The following is a 20,884-nucleotide window of genomic DNA, read 5'->3' on the forward strand; positions in this document are numbered from 1 at the left end:
ATGCAGCTAGGAAGTATTTAAACCACAAGCAATAAAAGAGAAAAGGCTCATTGTTCTGAGTCAGCTGATATCAGCTAGGGCAACAGTTAGTGAGTTTCAATTGACTCCAGTGCCTTGGAATGAGAGATTTAAAAAACAGTTATCTGGTAGAAAAGTGCCCATTGTTGATGTCAGATAAGAACAAAATTTGCCTCTGATTTCTCCACCATTAACCAATCTGCAGACACTGAGAGGATAGGTTTAACTCTGGAGAATGCCCTCTTGATTAAGGTACCAGAAATTTGCCAGCACGAATGGAACTGTAACAGTGTAAAAGCAATATCTTGGGTAGAAGAAACAGGAAAACTAGAAGGGGGAGAAAAGTGGAACAATTGCAAAACTGCAGCAGAAACAGCAGTGCCTCTTTTTACCCAGCAGTGAAAAGTCAGCTTTGCCATCAGAATCTTGCCTGTATGATGCTCTGCATATTCAAACTAGCTCACAATTCTCTTGTGAAAGTATTAGGATCTAAAATCAAAATGACAAAATGAATTTGATCCTCACTCCCTGCTTTTCAAGATGTTATCGTATGTCCAGAGCTGCATAAGAAATAACCCACACGATATAACAGGGAGCACAGAATCACCTTTGTAATATCTCCAAATACAGAATCACAGAATCATCACAGTGCAGAAGGAGGCCATTTGGCCCATCAGGTCTGCACCGGCTCTCCGAACGAGCATTTCACCTAGTGCGACTCCCCAGCCTTCACTCTGTAACCCTGCACATTCTTCCTTTTCATATAACTGTCTAATTCCCTTTCGAATGCTTCATTTGAACCTGCCTCCACCACACTCTCAGGCAGTGCATTCCAGACCTTAACCACTCGTTGCATGAAAAATGTTTTCCAATGTCGCTTTTGCTTCTCTCACCCATGACTTTAAACCAGTGCCCTCTCGTTCTCAATTCTTTCATGAGTGGGAACAGTTTCTCTCTATCTACTCTGTCTAGACCCTTCATAATTTGGAATACCTCTATCAAATCACCTCTCAGCCTTCTCTTCTCCAAGGAAAACAGTCCCAACTTCTCCAACTTATCTTCATAACTGAAGCTCTTCACCCCTGGAACCATTCACGCTAATTTTTTCTGCACTCTCTCCAATGCCCTCACATCTTTCTTAAAGTGCAACGATCAGAACTGGATGCAATACTCCAGCTGAGGCTGAACTAGTGTCTTATATAAGTTCAAAATAACTTCCTCACTCTTGTACTCTATGCCCCTATTAATAAAGCCCAGGATACTGTATGCTTTATTAACTGCTGTCCCAACCTGTCCTGCCACCTTCAATGACTTATGCACATATACACCTAGGTCCCTCTGCTCCTGCACCCCCTTTTAGAATTGTACCATTTATTTTATATTGTGTCTTCTTGTTCTTTCTGGGGTCGGCAATGTGTCCGTACATGGACACCAGTGCCCGTGGTAAAAGTTTTGAGATCCATGAATGGCAATTTCAGGGATGAGAAATTTCCCAATGACTTCTTCTTTCAACCAGTCAGTTTATAAAAAGAAATTTGCAGCTGGCAGTTTCACAGCTGATAGATATTTAGAGCGGAAACAGTGCTTCCAATTCGGACAAGTTCAGGGTTTTCCGGCTTGCTTTTAAAAAAAAATTGGAACCTGCCAGAAAACCCCGAGCTTATCCAAATTGGAAGCGCTGTTCCCACTCTAAATACCAAGCAGCTGTGAAACTGCTGGCTGCGAATTTTTTGTCTCCTGACAATGCACATGTTTCCGGAATACTCCCCATCTATACAACAGGTGTGCAGGCAGACATTGACTACTTGTGCAAGCAAAGAAATGCCAGGTGTCTCACTAAATCAATGTCCAACATAGTGAACAGAAAGTAAGTCAATAAATTAGTCTTCTCATTTGAAGCATCCCCATAAAAATGCACCTTTGCTGTTGTTTTGATTAACAGATACATTTTTAATGCCTTTGTCTTTCATTGGCCCCCTATGTAAGTCAAAAATTTTGCTTGCTAGCTCTCCATTGATATTTGTATGCTCATCTACTTTATTTGTAGGGAGAAATGTGTTTTAAATTGTGTTATGATGGCCGACATATGCTTTATAAACAGACTAATTGCTCCCCTATTCGTGGCCATCAATAATTTTGTCAAATGTCCATGGTGCAACATGCTGGTGCCTATCCCTGGTTCTTCCTACCAAAATACAGTCATAGAGTCGTACAGCATAGAAACAGGCCCTTCGGCCCACCGTGTCCATGTCGACCATAATGCCTATCTCTACTAATCCCACCTGCCTGCATTAATTCCATATCCCTCTATGCCTTGCTCATTCAAGTACCTGTCCAGATGTCTCTTAAATGTTGCTACTATTCCTGCCTCCACCACCTCCTCAGGCAGCTCATTCCAGATACCCACTATTCTTTGTGTGAAAAATTTACCCCTTTGATCCCCTTTAAACCTCCTTCCTCTCACCTTAAATCTATGCCCTCTAGTTTTAGTCACCCCTACCATGGGAAACAGACTCTGGCTATCTACCCTATCTATGCCTCTCATAATTTTATACACCTCTATCATGTCCCCTCTCAGCCTCCTTCGCTCCAGGGAAAACAGACCCAGCCTATCCAATCTCTCTTTATAACTCAAGCCCTCCAAACCAGGCAACATCCTTGTGAATCTTTTCTGCACCCTCTCTAGCTTAATCACATCTTTCCTGTAGTGCTGCGACCAGAACTGCACACAGTACTCCAAATGTGGCCTAATCAATGTTATGTACAACTGTAACATGACGTCCCAACTCTTGTACTCAATGCCTCAGCCGATGAAGGCAAGCATGCCATACGCCTTCTTCACCACCCTGTCTACCTGTGTTGCCACTTTCAGGGAACTATGTACTTGCACCCCAAGGTCTCTCTGTTCAAGAACACTCCCCAGGGCCCTGCTATTCACTGTATATGAACTGCCCTGGTTTAACTTCCCAAAATGCATCACTTCACACTTGTCTGCATTAAATTCCATTTGCCAATCCCTTGCCCACTTTCCCAGTTGATCTATATACTGATTTAACCTTCGACAACCTTCTTCACTGTCCACTATACCATCAGTTTTGGTGTCATCTGCAAACTTACTAATCATGCCCCCTACATTCACATCCAAGTCATTAATATATATAACAAACAACAGAGGGCCCAGCACCGATCCCTGCGGCACACCACTGGTCACTGGCCTCCAATCTGAAAAACAACCCTCCATGCCAAAGACTTGCGGGTTGATAGGTAAATTGGCCATTATAAATTGTCCCTAGTATAGGTAGGTGGTAGGGAAAGATAGGGACAGGTGGGGATGTGATAGGAATATGGAATTAGTGTAGGATTAGTATATAAATGGGTGGTTGATGGTCAGCACAGACTCGGTGGGCCGAAGGGCCTGTTTCAGTGCTGTATCTCTAAACTAAACTACCACCCTCTGCCTCCTATCACCAAGCCAATTTTGTATCCAATTTGCTAGCTCACCCTGGATCCCATGTGTTCGAACCTTCTGGACCAGCCTACCATGCGGGACTTTGTCAAAGGCCTTGCTAAAGTCCATGTAGACAACGTCCATCGCCCTGCTCTCGTCAATCTTCTTGGTCACCTCCTCGAAAAACTCAATCAAATTCATGAGACATGATTTCCCACACATAAAGCCATGCTGACTAATGAATCACTTCACAGTTCTCGGCATTAATCTTCATCTGCCATCTATCCACCCATTCCACCAACTTGTCTATGTCCTTTTGCAGTTCTACACCATCCTCCTCACTGTTCACAATGCTTCCAAGTTTCGTATCATCTGCAAACTTTGAAATTGTGCCCTGCACACCAAGGTCTAGGTCATTAATACATATCAGGAAAAGCAAGGGTCCCAACACTGACCCCTGGGGAACTCTACTACAAACCTTCCTCCTGCCCAAAAAACATCCATAAACCACTACTCTTTGTTTCCTGTCACTCAGCCAATTTCGTATCCATGTTGTTTCCATTTCTTTTATTCCATAACTTTGCTCACAAGTCTGTTGTGTGGCACTGTATCAAATGCCTTTTGGAAGTCCACGCACACCACATCAACTGCATTGCCCTCATCAACCCTTTCTGATACCTCCTGAACCCGACACGTCGTCGGGTCTTGTCGGGTTCAGGTCAGGTTGCAGGTCTTTAATTCAGCCGGTCATGCCTGATCCACCTCTCAATTAGATCATGGCTGATCATCTACCTCAATGCCACTTTCCCGTGCTATCTCCATATCCCTTGGTGTCATTTGTCTCCAGAAATCTCTCAATTTACATCTTGAACATGCTCAGTGACTGAGCTTCCACAGCCTTCTGAGGTAGAAAATTCCATAGATTTCACCACCCTCTGAGTGAAGAAATTCCTCCTCATCTCAGTCTTAAATGGCCTACCTCTTATTCTGAGATTATGTTCCCTGATTCCAGACTCACCAGCCAGAGGAAACATCCTATCTATATCCACCCCGTCACACCCTGTAAGAATTTTGTAAGTTTCAATGAGATCACCTCTCATTTTTCAGAACTCTAGAGAATACAGGCCCAGTTTTCTCAATCTCTCCTCATCAACCAATCCTGCCATCCCAGGGATTAGTCTGGTGAACCTCCATTGCACTCCCTCTATGGAAAATATATCCTTCTTTAGATAAGGAGAACAAAAGTGTACACAATACTCCAGGTGCAGTCTCACCAAGGCTCTATACAATTACAGCAAGACTTCTTTACTCCTGTACTCAAATCCCCTTGTGATGAAGGCCAACATACCATTTGCCTTCCTAATTGCTTGCTGTACCTGCATGCTAGCTTTTAGTGACTCATGAAGAAGGACATCCAGGTCCCTTTGGACACCAACACTTCCCAACCTCTCACCATTTAAGAAATATTCTGTCTTTCTGTTTTTTCTCCTAAAGTGGATAACTTCACACATATTCACATTATATTCCATCTGCCATGCGCTTGCTGATTCAATTAGCCTTGGAAGCAGGCTTCTGCTTGAAGCCTCCTTGCATCTTCCTCAGAATTTACATTCCCACCTGTGTCATCAGCAAACTTGGAAATATTACAATTGGTCTCTACATACAAACCATTTATATAGATTGTGAACAGCTGTGACCCTAGCACTGATCCTTGTGGTACCCCACTAGTAACAGCCTGCCATCCTGAGAAAAACCTGTTTATTCCTACTTTCTGCTTTATGTCTGTTAACAAATTCTCAATCCATAGTAGTATATTACCCCCCAATCCCATTCGCTCTAATTTTGCTTACCAACCTCCTGTGTGGGACCTTATCAAAAACCTACTAAAAATCCAAATACACCACATCCACTGGTTCCCCCTTATCTATTGTGCTAGTTACACCCTCATAAAACTCCAACAGGCTTGTCAAAAATGTTTTCCCTTTCATAAATCCATGCTGACTCTGCCCAATTTTAACATTATTTTCTACGTATCCAGTAATCACATCCTTTATAACATTTTCCCTACTACTGACATCAAACTAACAGGTTTGTAGTTCTCCCTCTTCCTCCCTTCTTAAATAGTGGTATTACATTTGATACTTTTCAGTCTGCAGGAACCTTTCCTGAATCTATAAAATTTTGAAAGGTAACCACCAATGCATCCACTATCTCCATAGCCAGCTCTTTCAATGCTCTGGGATGTAGCTCATCTGGTCCAGGGCATCTATCAACCTTCAATCCAGTTAAATTTTCAAGTAGTACCTCTTTACTAATACTAACTTCTTTCAGTTCCTCAGTTTCACAAGTCCCTTGGTTTCCCAGTATTTCTGGGAGATTTTCTGCATCTTCTTCCATGAAGACGTACACAAAAGGCTGAATTTTACCAGTCCCTCAACGCCGTGGGTCGTGGCAGGGAGGCCCATAAAATGCTAGTGGGAGCGGCCCGCCACAACCCACGATGCCGAGAAGGCTCCGCCCGATATTAGCGGCAGCAGTGAGGCCTTGGTGCGGGCGCGGCGGGCCTTCATCTAAATACTTAAATGAGCATTAGTAAAATGCAAATTAACTTATCTGCCAACAGTGGCCGTCCCAAACTGATTTTATGGCCAACCTGCCACGACTCGCGTGCATTCAGAACTCCATTGGAGTTCCGAGGCGAGACACTGATGGGGAGGGGGGAGGAATAAAATTATCAGGGTGGGAGGAGTGGGGGAGCAGGTTACACACTTTTTATTGGCTGTGGGGTGGTGGGAAGGGGTTGAAGGGCAAATGAGAGAAGGTTGGGGGAGAAAGTTTGGGTTGGGAAGAAAATAAGTTTTCTGAATATAGGGCAATGAAAAGACCATGGGGTGGGGGGGGGGGTGCATTGGGAAAGGGCTTCCATCTTCTAATTATTTATTAAAAGCAAATGAAATCTAATATCCCTTTAAAAATGGCATCGGCACCCACGCATTGGCGCCAAATGCCGTTGCCGAGGACGCAGCGGCCGCCCCCTCTATGTTATCTGGGGTGGCCACTCCACCCCCTCCATTTAAATCAGCCCCTGCGCATAATATCGCGGAGGCTGTGCAGCGGCACTTCTGTGTCGGAAGGGGACGCGCTGATGAAATTCAGCCCAAAGTAATTGTTTAGTTTCTCTGCCACTTCTCTGTTCTCCACTATAAATTCTCCTTTCTCCACCTGTAATGGGCCGACATTTGTCCTTGCTAATCTTTTCCTTTTCACATAACTAAAGAAGCTTTTGCAGTCCACCTTTATGTTTCTCCCTATCATGCATTCATATTCTCTTTTCCCTCTCTTTATCAGTTTCTTGGTCATCCTTTGCTGGGTGCTTACCACTTTTTCTGGCATCCTTATAAGCCATTTCCTTTGACCTAATGCAACCTTTAACTTCTTTTGTTAGCCACGGTTGATTAACCTTTCCCATTGGGTGCTTGTGCTTTAGAAGAACATATATCTGTTGTAGGCCCTGTAGAACTTCTTTAAATACTAACCATTGCCTGTCTACCATCAAATCTTTGAGTATTTTCCCAATCCACCATAGCCATCTTGCCCCTCATACCTTCCTTGTTTCCCTTGTTCAGACTTAAGACTGATCTATAGTTCAGAATAAACTATATCACATTCAAACTTAATGTGAAATTCTATCATATTATGGTCACTATTTCCCAAAGGCTCCTTTACAGCAAGGTTAATTAGCCCTTTCTCATTACATAATACTAAATCTAAAATAGCTCGATCCCTAGTTGGTTCTTCAAAGTACTGCTCCAGAAACCCATCTCGTACACACTCCATGAATTCATCCTCCACAGCATTAGTACTGATTAGGTTTACCCAGTCTATATGTAAATTGAAATTGCCCATTATTACTGTATTACCAACGTTACATGCATCTATAATTTCCTGATTTATACCCTGCCTAACACTACCACTGTTGGTGGCCTATAAACAACTCCCACCATTGTCTGTTGCCCCTTGCTATTTCTTAGCTCCAGTCAAACTGATTCCACATCTTGATCTTCGATCTAAGATCCTCTCTCACTAATATAGTGATCTTGTCCTTATTAAGAGCACTACCCCACCTCCTTTCCTTTTTTACCTATCCTTCCTAAATGAAGAATATCCTTGGGTATTTAGTTCCTAATCTTGGTCACCCTGTAGCCACGTCTCTGTATTGACAATTCTATCATACCCATTTACTTCCATTTATGCCTTCAAATCATCAACCTTGTTGCGAATGCTGCATGCATCGATATAGTGTGCCTTTAATTCTGCCTTTTTAATATTATCCTGCATTCTGATCTTATTTGATGCATGTCTTTGCTTTCTCTGTCTTCTAACTTCACTTACTACTTTTCTACTTCCTGTAACCAGTTTTGCTTCCCTCCAATCTGAACTCCCTGCCAAGTTCCCAGCCCCTTGCCCATCTAGTTTAAAACCTCCCCAACAGCTGTAGCAAATCACCCTGCTAAGATGCAACCCATCCATCTTCCACAGGTCTCACCTGCCCCAGAAACAGTCCCAATGCCTCAGAAATCTGATGCCCTCCCTCCTACACCAGTTCTAAAGTCAATTTTTTTTATAGATACAATAAAATTTGTAAAAACCCACCAGTATGCTTTACTGAAAACACAGCATCAACATTACAAAACTTGATCAGTATGAATAAGCAAAAGATAGATAAATCAGTTAACAGAACTTAGTGTTATGACCTCAGTGAGATCATTAACGTGAAAAATACAAGATATGAACTCTCAGACCAATTTAACAAATTATACAATATTTCACATTTTAAAACTTTTATTAAAACAACTAAACTTAAAGAAATCCCCATTAACCAGATACTACTTTGTAAGTAGCTGATACCCCAGATTACACAGAAAGGTATTTTCTTTACTCATTAAAATATGAGAACCTCATACCACACTTATACATTGCACAGTCCTTTTTAATCTTGAAATCCTTTGCGGTTAAAAGTCCCAAACGCCTCCCAATTGCAACGGGTTAAATCACCCAGCCCTTTCCCAAATCAATGTCTTCTTTGCTCACATCTTTCGAGCACTTTCGACCTGAACATTCGTGAATAATGTGATTTCCGGTGATTCTGTTGGTCTTTTACTTCTCCATAAATGTCAATTTTCAAAACAGGCTCAAATCTTCACAGCCATTTGCTGTATATCTTCAGAGACCAGGTGCACCCCTGCCCCCCCCCCCCCCCCCGCTCCCTCACATTGTCATACGAGCTGCAGCTACTAGTTGGCTTTCTTTTTCCTGCCTGTCAGGGTGCAACTGCTGGGTTCCTCTCTTACAGCCCACCTTGAGGCCACAACCTGAGTTTCTTCTCTTACAGCCTTCCTTGAGGCTGCAGCCCCGGGTTTCTCTCTTATGGCCTGTTTGCCCTTCAGAAAGTCTGTTAAATTTACCTGGACTCAAAAGTCAATAGCTTTTTGTACTGATCTAATATGCAAAATCCAGATGTCTGGTTTCACAAAGACACTTGGGCCTTTCCATTGTTCCCAGGTGCAAATAGCTGCCTTGCACACTCACATTTTCCGAATTACTGACTCCTTGTTTTACGATCCCAAAGTCTGGGAGAATGAAACCCATTGTTCTTCAGGTGTTAACTCTGCAGTCTCTGGTTTTTTTCAAAAGAAACTCTTTGATCTGTGTTCACTGTTGTCTTGGTAACTCAGACTTCTGTCTTGTTCTTTTGCAGAGTGGAGGTGAGGTCACCTTGAACTTGAACTTTTAAAAATCACCATTTTTAAAACATTATTATGTTACAAGGTCCAGTATTCATAACACTTAGTTTAATGTTTGGTGCTTCATTCGTAGCTTTCTTCTCTCTATTACTCACAGCAATTTCAATTAAAACATAAGCCTTAAAGGGAAGGGTCCTCCCCTCCACCCCTATTCTTTTATGTGACTGGGGCTTGGCATACTCACAAAAAGAACATTGACCTATTTGTTCTGAGGTAAACAATGGTTAAAAAGAACTCTAGTGGTGTCAGTTGGAAACTGACCTTTCCTATGGTCCCTGGTGATGTTGGTAAAAATTATGATTTTCAAAGGGAAACTACTTTTGAAGGATTCATAGGATCAAACAAATTGCTCATCCAATAGTTGGGAGAGCAGTTTTGCAGCTTTTTAAAATTTATTTTATTTATTTAGAGATACAGCACTGAAACAGGCCCTTCGGCCCACCGAGTCTGTGCCGACCATCAACCACCCATTTATACTAATCCTACATTAATCCCATATTCCTACCACATCCCCAACTTCCCTCAATTCCCCTACCACCTACCTATACTAGGGGCAATTTATAATGGCCAATTTACCTATCAACCTGCAAGTCTTTGGCTGTGGGAGGAAACCGGAGCACCCGGCGAAAACCCACGCGGTCACAGGGAGAACTTTCAAACTCCGCACAGGCAGTACCCAGAATTGAACCCAGATCGCTGGAGCTGTGAGGCTGCGGTGCTAACCACTGCGCCACCCATTTTTTTTTTAAAACAACCATTTACCACAACTCGCTGTTTTCTGTCCTTTCACCAATTTTTGATCCAAGCTGACACAGGCCCTCCTATTCCATGAGCCTCAGTTTTGTTAACCTTTGTTAAGCTTTGCTGTGCCAGGTGCCAAATCCACCTTCCAGAATGCCAGAACTGTTCAACAGAAGAGGATGGGTGGAAAAGTCAAGAGTGTACAACAAGCCGCTTGTCTGTAAAACTGCATCAATAATCAAGTATTCATAGACATGACAACTGTCAAGGAACTAAATATTGCAGCTTTGGAGAAGCACTATGATGTTATTGAATAGAAGATTGTTTTTGGGGGGTGGGGTACAGGATGTAAAAGAGCATTGGGCCCAAACAGGAATTCTTTGTTTCATAGCTCAGCACACATATCCACTTTCTCACTAAATCCTTTTCTCTTCAGAAAGACATCAATTTTTAAAAAATCCATCTACACAGTTTGCTTCAACGATATCCCCTGATTGATTATTTCACAAATCTATTATTAACTTTGGGTGAAAAAATTCCACTCATACTCCTCATATCCTGATATTGGGCGGGTTTGCCGAGCCAGGGGGTGGGGCGGAGTTTCAGACGGGAAACCAGGTCCGAAGTTTTAACTCCACAACGTGCATAGTTTTATTTTGACAGGATTCTCACCGGAAATTAGACTGATTGAAAAGCTTGGCTTCCAGTCATGTGGGGAGCACCTGGGGCAGACGCCTGTAGCTGCTAGTGGAAATCTTGTGGAGGGATGGGGGAGGGGAGGGTTCTGATCCCAGGGAAGCAGATAAGCTTAGGGGACCAGAAGGGTCACATAGTGGGATCTGGGGGGAAAATACTCTTGCTCTTCCTGGCCCACAAGCAGTGCTGTAACGGCATTTACCTTTTCCTCGAAGCTGCCCTCGCCTCCCTTGAGCATCAGGGTTCCCGAGGCCTAGGAAACCCAGCCAGCCAGGGTTAAAACCTGAAAGGGAAGTTAAATGTGAGGCTTCCAATCTCATTTTAGTTTTTAAATAGCCAACCTGCCTTCTGGGAGTAGGTTCGCTGCCTGCTCCTTATCCTGCCTCCATTAAATACGTAAGTGGGCAGGTTGAGTCATGTTTGAGATTTTTAAAAAAATGTTCACATCTCACCTGGCCTCAGCCCTCTTATTTTTTCAGTTAAAATTCACCCCTATGATTCTAAGTCCACCAATGGGACGAAGGGCCTGTTTCAGTGCTGTATCTCTAAATAAATAAATAAATTCTATTTTAACTCCTATTCCACTCAGTTTCTACTGGGAAGAGCGAGTTAAAATTCCCCTAATAATTGAGGGAAAATGTAAAAAAAAAGGATAACAGAGATTCTAGGTTTTTAGAGCAAGTCAGATGGGCTTTTCTGGTCCTGTACTTTCCTATGTTTCTAATATGCAGTGGCATATCAGTGTTTAAGCCCAAAGTGTCTATGTTACACATTACTAGATGCCTCCACTGGAAGAGAACACTCTTAAGCATTTCATCAGTTCATTTAATGCCAGCATCATTCTCCTCTTACTCCTCTCAAAATGAATTTTTGCTGAGCTTGACTGACCAAAACTGGTCCAAATTTCAGACATAATTAACATCAAGTGTGTTCAATATGTTCTTTTATATGCACAGAAGATTGCAGCTATCCAAAAGATTATGACAAATCACATTACCTGATACAGTTTGAATTAGACATATAAAAATGCACATTAAATTACAGCATATCATAAATCAAACAACACAACTTTCCAAAACAGGCTCAAATATTGAAAACAATCCACCAAGTGATTCCAGCATTTCTTGTTTCCACCAAATTTATTGTTGCATCATAACACATCTAGTTTGAAAACCTTCTTTACAGTCTGAATTGAAATAGATAAACACAAAGTACTGATTTTCACCAGCACACTCAAATGGTTTATGTAATGCAGGTTTGTGAAAGTGTGGATGAAATTGACTGGGCAGTCTCTACAAGTCAGTATAAAACTAACAGCATGCAGCTGTCCTAAAATGTGTGACTAATTGGCACCAATTTGGCTATTGTACTCATTTAAATGACAAAGGATACTATTCACTGGACGTGTTGGGGTGATCTGAAGAGGTTGGAACAGCAGAAGAGGGAGTTTTACATTGCAACATACTGGTACCATACACTATTCAATTACTTTAATTACTTTACTTCAATTACTTTATCAGACATTCATCATACCTGTACAATGCAGTTTTTAAAAATAAATATGCACACTTTTCGATCCTACCAACATTTGAAAATGTACATGAAGCCCAAAATTTAGCCCTTGATCAAAGAACGGCAGCATTCCCATGATAGTTTCAAAAGTTTAGTACAAGGCATAAATACAAATTGATCTTGTATTGATTTTAAATTGAACAGAATCCATCTTGAAATATCATGAAACTAATTAAAAACACAAAAGTACTCCATATTTATTATAGCCGATGAGTTAAAAACCTTCGAATGATTCAAGAAACTCTGACGTACTTCAACACTGGAGAACTAAACAATATCCTAATACAATACTGTATTGTAATACTTTGGGTATACTACCTAGCAACTTGAATCAAACCTACCTACCCTCCATTAATAGGTAACTTAAACATTTGATGTAAACAGTATAAGATCCTGCAAGCTTAACCCTTGTATGAGTAAGTTCAACTATTCAATTATTGTACATACAATCTGCCCATGCCAGCAAATTTCTACACTTTCTTAGCGAAAGGTCATCAACCGGAATCATCAACTCTGTTTCTCTCTCCACATTCACTGCCAGACCTGCTGAGTATTTCCAGTATTATCTGTTTTTATTTCAGTTTTCCAGCATTTGCAGTATTTTGCTTTTTCCGAAAATGCTGAGAATACACCATGTTCAGGATTTCAACTTTCATCATTTTTTCCTGCTTAGATCAAGATGTTACTGCACATCTTTAAGCCATGAAGGCAAGTGCTACTGACAAGCACTTTAACAATGGATGCACTACCACCAAGCTTAATTTTGTCTCCGACAGATGCATTTCTAGCAAAGGTCACTTGATAGCAATTACATGCAGGAATCCTAGTTAGTTTTATTTTCCTCAAATCATAGGTGCCATGACCAATTAAAGAACACCTACCTTCACCACTGCTGAAATTAGTTCGCTCAGCATAGACAGGCATCAAACTTTGGTCATTGCTAGACTTTTGGCTTAGCTACTCTGAATAAATTTGATGAGTTATTGGCGAGTCCGATCTTGGTTTGTGCCCAGATGCTAGACTTCAAGTTTGTTCGTTCATTGACGTCATCTTCTTCCCAGAAGGTTGACAATCATGGATCTCCACCTCTGTCTGTCCTTAAACATTCTGCATAGGTCAACTGCATCCAGTCCATTATACCTGTCACCCATTTTCTTCTCTGCTTCCCTCGCCTACATTTTCCATCGATCTTTCCTTCCAATAATTGTCTCTGTCTAACTTCTGCTCAGATTATGTGACCGAAGTATTGTATCTTTCTCTCTTTGATGTTATGCACTAATTTCCTCTTTTCTCCAGCCATTTCCAGCACTTCCTCATTAGTCTTTCAGTCTGTGTAAGATATGCAGAACATCCTCCGAAATGTCCACATCTCAAATGCATTCAACTTATCAATAGTCTCTTTATTTGTTGTCCATGTAACCGAGGCATATAGCAAAGATGACAACTGCGACATGAAGTCATTTTAAACAATACAACTGCTGATTAAAGACCCCTTTACAGGGCTGTGTCAGTGAATTAAGTGAATACTAATGCTTCCTGGAGTATTGGACATGGATATTAATAGGGTTGATAGCAGACGTCCTAAGTGTTGCAATATTTACTATGGGCCCTAAACTGGACATGTGATAAAATATCAAATAAAACAAAAAAATTGCAAATGCTACAATGAAAACAAAAAATACTAGAAATATAGGAGGTCAGTTAGCAACTGTGAAGGGAAAAGTCATGGTGTTGCAGGTGTGTACTCTTAATCAGACTGAGGGCTTAAAGGTCATCTCTGAGTGTTTCCTCATTATCTGTTTTTATTAATGATGAAAGACATATTGTAGCTATAATCATACTTTATGATTTAACAACAACTTAGCATCTTTAATGCAATAAAATGTCCCAAGGTGCTTCACAGGAGCATTATAAAACAAAGCGTAACACCGAGCCACAAAAGGAGATATTAAGTCAGATGACCAAAAGTTTATTTATAATAAGTCAGTTACTGCAAAAAGTTTTCATAACCAAAAAATGTAATTGACTACTGGAGAACAAACTTATTTTACATCCGACATGGAGGGTGATACAGTGTTTGACTTTTGATTGGCTTTCGGATGCTGCTAGAGCTGCAGATCATGAACATCAGCATTTAAATGTCCCTAGTCGCCTTTGCCATTCAACAGCCCAGATTTAATTTTTTGACAGTTTCTGGGGTTTCATTTGACACCAACTTGATTATTCTGCAGAGGGCAGATGCATGGAGTTTTTAAGCTGATGAAAATGGTCAATCTGCACTGGAGTTTAATGATCACAACTGGAACCTTTTTTTTATTCATTCATGGGATGTGGGCGTCACTGGCCAGGCCAGCATTTGTTGCCCATCCTTGAGAAGGTGGTGGTGAGCTGCTTTCTTGAACCACTGCAGTCCATGTGGGGTAGGTACACCCACAGTGCTGTTAGGAAGGGAGTTCCAAGATTTTGACCCAGTGACAGTGAAGGAACAGCGATATAGTTCCAAGTCAGGATGGTGTGTGACTTGGAGGGGAACTTGCAGGTGGTGGTGTTCCCATGCATTTGCTGCACGTCCTTCTAGTTGGTAGAGGTTGCAGGTTTAGATTTAGATTAGAGATACAGCACTGAAACAGGCCCTTCGGCCCACCGAGTCTGTGCCGAACATCAACCACCCATTTATACTAATCCTACACTAATCCCATATTCCTACCAAACATCCCCACCTGCCCCTATATTTCCCGACCACCTACCTATACTAGTGACAATTTATAATGGCCAATTTACCTATCAACCTACAAGTCTTTTGGCTTGTGGGAGGAAACCGGAGCACCCGGAGAAAACCCACGCAGACACAGGGAGAACTTGCAAACTCCACACAGGCAGTACCCGGAATCGAACCTGGGTCCCTGGAGCTGTGAGGCTGCGGTGCTAACCACTGTGCCACTGTGCCGAAGGTGCTGTCTAAGGAGCCTTGGTGCATTGCTACAGTGCATCTTGTAGATGGTACACACTGCTGCCACTGTGCGTCAGTGGTGGAGGGAGTGAATGTTTGTAGATGGGTGCCAACCAAGCGGGCTGCTTTGTCCTGGATGGTCATAGAGAGATACAGCACTGAAACAGGCCCTTCGGCCTACCGGGTCTGTGCCGACCATCAACCACCCATTTATACTAATCCTACATTAATCCCATGTCCCCTACCACATCCCCACCTTCCCTCAATTCTCCTACCACCTACCTACACTAGGGGAAATTTACAATGGTCAATTTACCTATCAACCTGCAAGTCTTTGACTGTGGGAGGAAACTGGAGCACCCAGCGGAAACCCACGCGGTCACAGGGAGAACTTGCAAACTCCGCACAAGCAGTGCCCAGAACCGAACTCGGGTCGCTGGAGCTGTGAAGCTGCGGTGCTAACCACTACGCCACTGTGTCGAGCTTCTTGAGTGTTGTTGGAGCTGCACCCATCCAGGCAAGTATAGAGTATTCCATCACACTCCTGAGTTGTGCCTTGTAGATGGTGGACAGGTTTTGGGGAGTCAGGAGGTGAATTACTCGCTGCAGGATTCCTAGCCTCTGACCTGCTCTTTCAGCCATGGTATTTATATGGTTACTCCAGTTCAGTTTCTGGTCAATGGTAGCCTCTAGGATGTTGATAGTGGGGGATTCAGCGATGGTAATGCCATTGAATTTCAAGGGAAGATGGTTAGATTCTCTCTTGTTGGAGATGGTCATTGCCTGGCACTTGTGTGGCGCAAATGTTACTTATCAGCCCAAGCCTGGATATTGTCCAGATTTTGCTGCATTTCTACACAGACTGCTTTAGTATCTGAGGAGTCACGAATGGTGCTGAACATTGTGCAATCATCAGCGAACATCCAAACAGCTGACCTTATGATTGAAGGAAGGTCATTGATGAAGCAGCTGAAGATGATTGGGCCTAGGACACTACCCTGAGGAACTCCTGCAGTGATGTCCTGGAGCTCAGATGATTGACCTCCAACAACCACAAACATCTTCCTTTGTGCTAGGTATGACTGCCAGCGGAGGGTTTTCCCCCTGATTCCCATTGACCTCAGTTTTGCTAGGGCTCCTTGATACCATACTTGGTCAAATGCTGCCTTGATGTCAAGGGCAGTCACTCTCGCCTCACCTCTTGAGTTCAGCTCTTTTGACCATGTTTGAACCAAGGCTGTAATGAGATCAGGAGCTGAGTGGCCCTGGCGGACCCCAAACTGAGCGCCACTGAGCAGGTTATTGCTAAGCAAGTCCGTTTGATTGCACCTTCCATCACTTTACTGATGATTGAGAGTAGACCGATGGAGCGGTAATTGGCCAGGTTGGACTTGTCCTGCTTTTTGTGTACAGGACATACCTGGGCAATTTTCCCCATTGCCGGGTAGATGCCAGTGTTGTAGCTGTACTGGAACAGCTTGGCTAGGGGCGCGGCAAGTTCTGGAACACAGGTCTTCAGTACTATTGCCAGAATATTGTCAGGGCACATAGCCTTTGCAGTATCCAGTGCCTTCAAGTAGAAGCAGTAAAATGTTATTTAATGTAATGTGAAAGTTGATCAGTTGCTGAAAAAGAAATAACACAGCCCCTGTGGAACATTTGGCTTTTTTTATCAATGCTGTCAGTCATGGCTCAGTTGGGTTCAAGCCCCATTCCAGAAACTTGAGTGCAAAATTTGGGTTGGCACTCCAGTGCAGCGCTCCCTCAATACTGCACTGTTGGAGTTGCTGTCATCTCCAATGAGACCCTAAACTGAGCCCACGTCTACCCACTCAGTTGGATGTGAAAAATCTCATGGCACTATTTGAATAAGAGAAGAGTTAGCCCCAGTGTCCTTATCCCTCAACCAACATTACTAAAATAGATTATCCGGTCATTATCACAATGATTTTGTGGGATCTTTCTGTGTGCTAACTGACTGGTGCATTTCCTACATTTCAAGAATGGCTACACTTCAAAAGTACTTCTTTGACTGTAAAGTGCTTTGGGGCATCCTGATGTCATGAAAGTTGGCATATAAATGCAAGACTTTCATTCATTTATGTTATCGCTATGTTAAACCCAGAATCCATTTATGGCGAGTATCACCTAGAATTTTGCTTGCACCAAATTGATTACAAAGAGACTAAACATTCAAAAGATACATTCAGTTAAGTTGTAAACTGCAAGTGACTCTGGCTTGTTGTACACCTCTCCCTTTCATCTTCCCAACATTAGTAGCAGAACCTTCAGTTTGGGTAAAATCTTTGGAACTCCCTCCTCTGATTTTACAATTCTCTTTGGCTCTTTTGAAAATCTCCTCAAAACCCACCTCTTTGACCTAGCATTCAAAACCCAGCCTGAGTTCTTCCTTCCTGAAATAAAAGCAAAATACTGCGGATGCTGGAAATCTGAAACAAAAACAAGAAATGCTGGATTCACTCAGCAGGTCTGGCAGCATCTGTGGAAAGAGAAGCAGAGTTAACGTTTCGGGTCAGTGACCCTTCTTCGGAACTGACAAATATTAGAAAAGTCACAGATTATAAACAAGCAAGGTGGGGGTTGGGCAAGAGATAACAAAGGAGAAGGTGCAAATTGGACCAGGCCACATAGCTGACCAAAAGGTCACGGAGCAAAGGCAAACAATATGTTAATGGTGTGTTGAAAGACAAAGCATTAGTACAGATTAGGTGTGAATATACTGAATATTGAACATCAGCAAGTGCAAACCTGAAGAAAAACAACCTGAAAAAAACAGTGGGTAAGCAAACTGAACAAACTAAGATGAAATGAAATAAATGCAAAAAAAGATTGTAAAAAATGTAAAAAGGAATGCAAAAAAAAAGGAAGAAAAAATAACTAAAAATGACTAAAAATGATAGTAAATTGGGGGGCTGTCATGCTCTGAAACTATTGAACTCAATGTTCAGTCCGGCAGGCTGTAGTGTGCCTAATCGGTAGATGAGATGCTGTTCCTCGAGCTTGCGTTGATGTTCACTGGAACACTGCAGCAATCCCAGGACAGAGATGTGAGCATGAGAGCAGGGGGGAGTGTTGAAATGGCAAGCAACCGGAAGCTCAGGGTCCTGCTTGCGGACTGAGCGGAGATGTTCCGCAAAGCGGTCACCCAGTCTGCGCTTGGTCTCCCCAATGTAGAGGAGACCACACTGTGAGCAGCGAATACAGTATACTACATTGAAAGAAGTGCTTCAGGTGAAGCAGCGATTTACTTGTACTTCCACTTTACTTTCCCCCCACTTTACTTTCATTTTTAGTCATTTTTAGTTATTTTTTCTTCCTTTTTTTTTGCATTCCTTTTTACATTTTTTACAATCTTTTTTTGCATTTATTTCATTTCATCTTAGTTTGTTCAGTTTGCTTACCCACTGTTTTTTCAAGTCCAAATCAAGTCCAAAGATTCAAATAGGATCATAGACTTTTACAGCACAGACAAAGAGCAATCTAATTAGCCCCACTCCCCTGCAAATATTTCTTTTTCAAGTATGTATCCAGTTCCCTTTTGGAAGTTATGATTGAATTTGCTTCCACCACCCTTTCAGGCAGTTCCCGATTATAACAACTCGCTGCATTAAAAAAGTTCCGAAGAAGGGTCACTGACCCGAAATGTTAACTCTGCTTCTCTTTCCACAGATGCTGCCAGACCTGCTGAGTGAATCCAGCATTTCTTGTTTTTGTTTCTTCCTTCCTGACTCAGCATCTAATTTCATCGCTCATAATTAGAAAGCATCTTGGAACTTTTTTAGATTAAAGATGCTATTTCAAGAAAGAAAAGAAGGTCTTGCATTCATAGAGTGCCTTTCATGACCAGAGAATGTCTCAAAGCGCTTTACAGCTAATGAAGTACTTTTTGAAGTCTAGTCACTCTAGTAATGCCGGAAATTTAAATAAAATTTGTTGCTATTGTAGTGGCAATGCTACTAGAGAGTGCTTCCGTCAGTTCATTAAGTAAATTAGGAAAAGAAGCTGTAAGAAAATTCTGTCTTCATACTCCTAACAATGACCCCATGACAGAGTTGCATAGCCCAACACTGTGTCATGAGGTAGATTAAATTTTCCATCGGCTTTGCAGAGCTCACTTCATTTTAAATGCTATCATGGCTTCCTGCTCACTTGCACAAATTCTGAAATAAAATTGTTAAATTCCTCAATCTACTCAGATGCAAATCAACAGGATCAGGGAGTGGTGAATAGAAGGAAACATGTTAATTTTTCTTTTATTTGTTCTTGGGATGTGGGTGTTGTTGGCAAGGCCAACATTTATTGCCCATCTCTAAGTGCGCTTGAGAAAGTGCATGTCTTCTTGAACCACTGCAGTCTATGAAAGGCACTATATGAATGCAAGACCTTCTTTTCTTTCTTGAAATAGCATCTTTAATCTAAAAGAAGTTCCAAGATGCTTTCCAATTATGAACAATGAAATTAGATGCTGAGTCAGGAAGGCAGAACTCAGGAGGGGTGACTGAATGCGAGGTCAAAGAAGTGGGTTTTGAGGAGATTTTCAAAAGTGCCACAGTGCTGTTAGGAAGGGAGTTCCAGGAGTTTGACCCAGCAACAGTGAAGGAACGGTGATATAGTTCCAAGTCAGAATTGTGAGTGACTTAGAGGGGAACTTGCAGCTGGTGGTGTTCCTATGCGTCTGCTGCCCTTGTCCTTTTAGGTGGGAGAGGTCGTGGGTTTGGAAGGTGTTGTTGGAGGAGCATTGGAAAATTGCTGCAGTGCATCTTATAGATGGTACACACTGTGTGCCAGCAATGCAGGCAGCAAACGTTTAAGGTGGTGGATAGGGTGCCAATCAAGCGGGCCGCCTTGTCCTGGATGGTTTCAAGCTTCTTGAGTGTTGTTGGAGCTGCACTGCATTCCGTTGCATTCCTGATTTAACATAGAAACAGAGAAAAGAGGAGCAGGAGTAGGCCATTTGGCCCTTCAAGCCTGCTCCGCCATTCATTATGATCATGGATGATCATCCAACTCAGTAACCTGTTCCCACTTTCGCCCCACATCCTTTGATCCCTTTAAACCCAAGAGCAATATCTAACTCCTTCTTGAAAACATACAATGTTTTGGCCTCAACTGCTTTCTGTGGTAGCGAATCCACAGGTTCACCACTCACAGGGTGAAGAAATTTCTCCTCATCTCAGTCCTGAGTGGTTTACCCCGTATCCTTAGACTATGACCCCTGGTTCTGGACTCCCCCACCAAAGGGAACATCCTTCCCGCATCTACCCTGTCAAGTCCTGTTAGAATTTTATAAGTTTCTATGAGATCCCCCCTCACTCTTCTGAACTCCAGCGAATATAATCCTAACCGACTGAATCTCTCCTCATAGGTCAGTCCCGCCATCCCAGGAATCCTACATCTAGGGAGAAGACTCGGAGGGCGGAGTTCCGGACCTGTAAGCATAAACAACTTACCTCGGGGATTCGCGGACTCCATCCAGGGAGGAGACTCGGAGGGCGGAGTTCCGGACTGGTGAGTATAAAAAACTTACCTCGGGGATTCGCGGCCTCCATCCAGGGAGAAGACTCGGAGGGCGGAGTTCCGGACCTGTAAGTATAAAAAACTTACCTCGGGGATTCGCAGCCTACATCCAGGGAG

At 42.5% G+C, this 20,884-nt stretch overlaps 1 protein-coding gene across 6 annotated transcripts in view; it reads right to left on the reverse strand.

The window, feature by feature from the left end:
* Positions 1 to 20,884, reverse strand: part of LOC137377086 (zinc finger and BTB domain-containing protein 7C) — a 379,658-nt gene that overhangs the window by 239,900 nt on the left and 118,874 nt on the right. For 4 of the 6 annotated variants that reach the window (XM_068046592.1, XM_068046411.1, XM_068046500.1 and 1 more), the window contains one exon: positions 10,910 to 10,990. The exons of the other annotated variants lie outside the window; for them this stretch is intronic. The gene's annotated coding sequence lies outside the window, so the exon portion shown is untranslated. The remainder of the gene's footprint in view (positions 1 to 10,909; positions 10,991 to 20,884) is intronic. 6 annotated transcript variants of the gene reach the window in all.

Source organism: Heterodontus francisci, chromosome 1, assembly GCF_036365525.1.
Source record: "Heterodontus francisci isolate sHetFra1 chromosome 1, sHetFra1.hap1, whole genome shotgun sequence".
Taxonomy (NCBI): domain Eukaryota; kingdom Metazoa; phylum Chordata; class Chondrichthyes; order Heterodontiformes; family Heterodontidae; genus Heterodontus; species Heterodontus francisci.